Below are 5,791 nucleotides of genomic sequence, written 5' to 3'. Positions count from 1 at the left end.
GTATGAATGGGGAAATGGAGGGAGGCGGGGAACTAAGGGGGAACAATGTTTTGGTTTGGGACGTGCTTGTTTGAGATTTGGGGAAAGTTACAAACTTTGCCCCCATCTAAAATTTCGGACATATTGCGGGTTGGGGGTAGGACAGTAATCTCAGGTGTCCCAAATGTGGGCGGGATAGATTTTGGCCGAGCGCATGGGTGTTTAGGCGCCCACGACGTATCAATGCTTCTCGGAGGCGGTTGAGACTAGCGTCATGGTGAAGTTACAAATCTACCCTGGTTCAGACCTTTGGACATCGGGCCGATAGACTACACGGGCCAGAGTCAGGATAGTAATTTCCTACCACCAAACATTAGTCTCGCGCGGTTTCGGGTGACCAGAGGCCTATTTGGCACTTCATTCAATATTTGGGAGCAGAAGCATTAACGTTTTCGGTTCTCTTGAATTGAACTTTCATGATTTGTCAAACTTCACAAATCTTTACTCTTGAAAATCCTAAAGCTACGATTATTTTGGAATGGAGGGGGTACATTTGAATATACATTGTACATGAGTATATATTAAAAAAAATGCAACTTAGCTCAGTTGATGCATGGTTCCAGATATAATCTCCTTGGTTGCAAAAAAAATTTAGACATGCGTATGAATATATATAGCATGTTCAAACGCACAACAAAGATTGATGCCCCCTTTTACATCTGATTTACAAATGCCATTATCTCGGGTTCAAATAGATGAATGCACTTCCTATGCACCCCCTTTATGTTGAATTCGACATGTATTCTATTTCATAGCTAGCAATTTGGAATGTATCCATGCAAGTGACAGATGTATAAAGTACTTCACACTAACAACATGGAGTGCACTAATTAATGTTTATATATGAATTGCAAAAGCATCCATTGCCTGTATTTCTGTAACGCCCTCGATGCGGCTATATCTCCCACGTGTCGAGGCACGACTTAGAGGCATAACCGCATTGGAAGCAATGTCGCAAGTGAGGTAATCTTCACACAACCCATGTAATACATAAGGGAAAGAGATACATAGTTGGCTTACACTCGCCACTTCACACAATACATGAATATAACATTACATCATCCAGATACACACAAGGTCCGACTACGGATCCCAAAATAAAAGAAGACTACCCCAAATGCTACACAGATCCCCGATCGTCCCAACTGGCCTCCACTACTGATCAACTGAAACAAAACAACACAATGAACGAGATCTTCATCGAGCTCCTCCTTGAGCTCGGTAGCATCACCTGCACGGTTTCATCGGCACCTGCAAACTAGTTTTGGAAGTATCTGTGAGTCACGGGGACTCAGCAATCTCACACCCTCGTGATCAAGACTATTTAAGCTTATAGGTAAGGTAAAAGGTATGAGGTGGAGCTGCAGCATGCGACTAGCATATTTGGTGGCTAACAACGCAAATGAGAGCGAGAAGAGAAGGCAAAAGCACGGTCGAACAACTATGATCAAGAAGTGATCCTAGAACAACCTTCGTCAAACATAACTCCAACACCGTGTTCACTTCCCGGACTCCGCCAGAAAGACACCATCATGGCTACACACGCGGTTGATGCGTTTTATTTAAGTTAGGGTTTAGGTTTTCTACAACCGGACATTAACAAATTCCCATCTGCCCATAACCGCGGGCATGGCTTTTGAAAGTTCAAAACCCTGCAGGGGTGTCCCAACTTAGCCCATCACAAGCTCTCACGGTCAACGAAGGATATTCCTTCTTCCAAGACAATCCGATCAGACTCGGCATCCCGGTTACAAGACATCCTCGACAATGGTAAAACAAGTCCAGCAAAGCCGCCCGAATGTGCCGACAAATCCCGATAGGAGCTGCACATATCTCATTCTCAGGGCACACTCAGATCAGGCTAGCTACGAGTAAAACCAACCCTCAAGTTTCCCCGAGGTGGCCCCGCAGGCAGCTCAGTTCGGACCAACACTCAGAGGAGCACTGGCCCGGGGGGTTGAAATAAGATGACCCTCGGGAGCGCGACTCCCAAGGGAAAAGTAGGTGGTGGTGAGGCAAATGGTAACACTGATATGACGGAAACTAGGGCGGCAAGAGTGGAACAAAACACCAGGCATAAGGCCGAGCCTTCCACCCTTTACCAAGTATATAGATGCATTAATTTAAATATTAGATATTGTGATATCCCAACAAATATCCATGTTCCAACAAGGAACAAACTCCAATCTTCACCTATAACTAACAACGCTATAAGAGGGGCTGAGCAAAGCGGTAACATAGCCAAACAACGGTTTGCTAGGACAAGGTGGGTTAGAGGCTTGGCTTAACAATATGGGAGGCATGATAAGAAAGTGGTAGGTATCGCAGCATAGGCATAGCAAAAGAGCGAGCAACTAGCAAGCAAAGATAGAAGTGGTTTCGAGGGTATGGTCATCTTGCCTGAGATCCCGCAAGGAAGAAGAACGAGTCCATGAAGAAGACAAACGGACGTAGTTGAATGGATCCTCACAAACACGACGTTACCGGAACCAACCCGAAGAAGCAACACCGGAAAGAAGCAAGCAACATAGTAAACAACCACCACATAAACATGGCATGATGCACAATCAAGTATGATGCATGTCCGGTTTAATGAAGCATGGCATGGAAAAGTGCAACAAACACTACAAATTAAATGGAGCTCAATATGCAACTCCGTTGCATATTGAAGAAACACCACGTGACTTATTTAGTTCGATCTTGTTTATGTACCCAACAATATTAAATGTTGTTAAAGATGGCAAGGGGGTGAAGCAAAATAAAACTACCTATCTAGTCAAGTTTAAATGAGGCCGGAAGCAACGAACAACAATTCCGGTAAATCCCTATATGCATTTAGCAGTTTAAAGCAACAACAATTTTAAACATTTTAATTGTTGTTATCATGATGCGGATGACATGAACAAGTTTATGCAATTTTTATTAAAAGTTTGACAAGAGCATTATGAAGCATTTGTCACCGTGGTGGAAAGAAAAGGGGTGCCATGGCAACGATAACGAAAACGGTGCCACTGCAACGTTCCGGTTCCGGTAACTCGATTGAGATATCGATGCAAAGGAGAAGTGTGCGGATGCATGCAAAAGATGGTGGGGCACTCCCGGATACCGGGTGTCCCATGAGTCGACGACAAGGAAACGAGTGACAATTTGGACATGGTGCAAACACGAGAATCTCAAACATCGCAAGCATTCGTTCACGGACGTCGTCTCGAGGTTATACCTTTGAAGCGTGCAAGCGGGACAGTTCTCGTTCGCTGCAAAGTAGAGGAAGTAGACGTTCTCGCGACGGCGGTAGTGGAAGTAGTCGTTCTCGCACGCTCTAGGATCGACGGTAGAAGTTCTCGCGATCTCGGCGACGGTAGGGGTACATGTTTATCAGTGCATGAGTTTCCGTAGACGTTCGGGGTCACGACGAGGAACTCGGCGTTTCAGTGCGGTGTAGGGGGTACATGTCGACGGTCGTCGTGGTACTTGATGTCCTGCACGAGATGGTAGTTGTACATGTCCGAAGAGGAACTTGGTGCATCCAGGGTCTTCGGCGCTACGGTAGTCGAACTTGACGTTTCCAAGGGGCTCCGGATGTCGTGGTACTTGGCGAATCCGCGTGGTCTCTGAGAAACTTCAAGGACCGGTTGCTCTGAGTCCTCGGTCCTCATGCTGCTTGCCAAAATCCAAAAACAAGAAGGCCTTGGTGAGATCCAGAACAACACAAAAAGGCCTCGGGTCTTGGTGGACGATGCAGAAGCAAGGTAGCAGCGGCACTGCTTCTGCGGCTTGGCGGGTGGCCTGTGGTGGAGGTCAACTCCGACGGGGATGGCCATCGGGGTCAGAATCGGCCTGGAACGGGCAAGGGCAGCGGAGGCCAGCCGGATCTAGACGGGGTTGACCTGCATCTTGACGATCCTGTAACCGCAGCCAAAGGGGCTCGGGCAGAAGAATCGGTGGAGCGAGGCACGCTTCAGGGAGAGCTCGGGAGACCACCGCTCCAGCATCTCGACAAGGAGGCAGGGCCGGTCGCGGTGCAGTGGAGGGAATGGAGCAGAGGTGGTCAGCGGACGCTAGGAGGAGGTCGAGGATGCCGACGAGTAGAGGACGGGGTGGCCGGAGAAGGGGCTCACCGGCGGGCAAGGCAAGGTGGCTCCGGCGAGGTCACTGGTGCAGGCGCAAGGACGAGGCGCAGTGGAACTCGCGCGAGGTAGCCATGGGGATCGAATGCGAGGAGCTCTCACTCCCCCCTGTGAGCATGACGATGCTGGAGAACGGGCTCGAGAAACTGCGGGCCTGTGTGCGAGCAAGGAGAGGGATGGGGATCGGGCCAGAAACTCTGGCGGCGCGAGAGGGGGAGTGTACGAGAAGGAGGGATCGAGGGGAGATGGGATCGGGGAGATGGTGGGTTCAGGCGCTGTGCCTCCTCTCCTGGCGGCGCGAGGGAGGGATCGAGAGAAGGAGAGGTGCGCGAGGGATTGGGCTAAGGTAGAGCTAGGGTTAGGGGGACGTGGCCATGGGGCCGGCCCAGGTGTTTAGGAGGCCCAGGTGGGCAGGGGCGCGGCTGGTCCTAGGGATGGGCCTTAAAGGCCGGCCTGCTGGGCTCTCTCTCACTACTAAAAGAAAAGAAAAAAACAGAGATTAAGAAAGAAAAGAAAGAGAGGGTTAGGGAAAGAAGTTGGACACGCAGATAATTTTTACAGACTCGTAAAAATGTGCACGGTCCACGAAAATTAGGGGAGACATGATTGAAAGATGTCATTCAAACTCATTTGAATTTAAACCAAATGGGTTTCAACTAGGGCTTGGTTAAAGAAGTGTCCAAAAATGTTGAGGTTTTAGGAGGAGGCTCGAGAAAAGAGATGAGAGATATTGGCAAGGTTTGAAGGTCAAACTCGAAGAGGAATAGACATGGGAATTATTTTGCATGTGTGTTACGATGATTCCAAATTAATGGAATATTTATAATAGCTCGCTAAATATTAGGAGGATAAAGTTATAAAGAAAAGTCACTCTTCCCTCGATTTAAATGGATCGAAGATCCACACAAATTATTTAGTTGAGATGCAAAAGATTTATGACATGATGCAATGCACATGATGCAAAGATATGAAATGCATGACACACAAGCAAAGACAAGGCAACAACAGCAAATAACTGGCGGACACCTGGCACATCGGTCTCGGGGCGTTACAATTTCAAACCGCTCTCACTCTATGGATCGATAATATGAAATAAACACATGCACATGCTAGAATTCAATAGAGTATGGGTGTGTGATAGGACGATTTTCGTCCATACGCAATTTGCAAAATTCATGATCTCTTCCAAAAATAATAAGGCCATTTATATTTTAATTTAATGCATAGAACCGCCTTTTACACATAGATGCACTATGCCTCGGCCCGTTCTCACAAACGCGCTATATATCTCTCTATCTACCGCATAAGTGCACACACTTTATATGCATCATCATTTCTCTTTCACACATGCTCACAATCTCTCTCGGGGTGTCTCACGCACATGCTCTCTCTGTATCTCTCTCTCTCTCTCTCTCTGACTACTATGTACCACTCTTTTCACTAATCTCAGTTGGAAAACACTATTTCTCTCACATGCATATATACACACGCACGGTCTCTACTAGCCCTCTATAAGCACATATATGTGCCTACATGTCTCCCGCATGCACATTATCTTTAGGCCTCTCTCGCACACATTGCCCCCCCAGACACACCTCTCTCTTAGTAGTTGGCAGATATGATTC

At 47.5% G+C, this 5,791-nt stretch overlaps 1 long non-coding RNA gene across 1 annotated transcript; it reads right to left on the bottom strand.

Annotated features, from left to right (window-relative positions):
• Positions 1–3,388: 3,388 nt before the first annotated feature.
• On the bottom strand, positions 3,389–4,773 carry LOC123130457 (uncharacterized). The gene is made up of 2 exons (XR_006463830.1): positions 4,158–4,773; positions 3,389–3,696 (listed from the first exon to the last, which is right to left on the bottom strand). It is a non-coding gene; the product is annotated as an uncharacterized lncRNA (long non-coding RNA).
• Between the last annotated feature and the right edge of the window lie 1,018 nt (positions 4,774–5,791).

Source organism: Triticum aestivum, chromosome 6A (assembly GCF_018294505.1).
Source record: "Triticum aestivum cultivar Chinese Spring chromosome 6A, IWGSC CS RefSeq v2.1, whole genome shotgun sequence".
In the NCBI taxonomy this organism is placed as follows: domain Eukaryota; kingdom Viridiplantae; phylum Streptophyta; class Magnoliopsida; order Poales; family Poaceae; genus Triticum; species Triticum aestivum.
The sequence above is the reverse complement of the archived record's forward strand: the minus strand, read 5'-3'. Positions and strand labels throughout refer to the sequence as shown.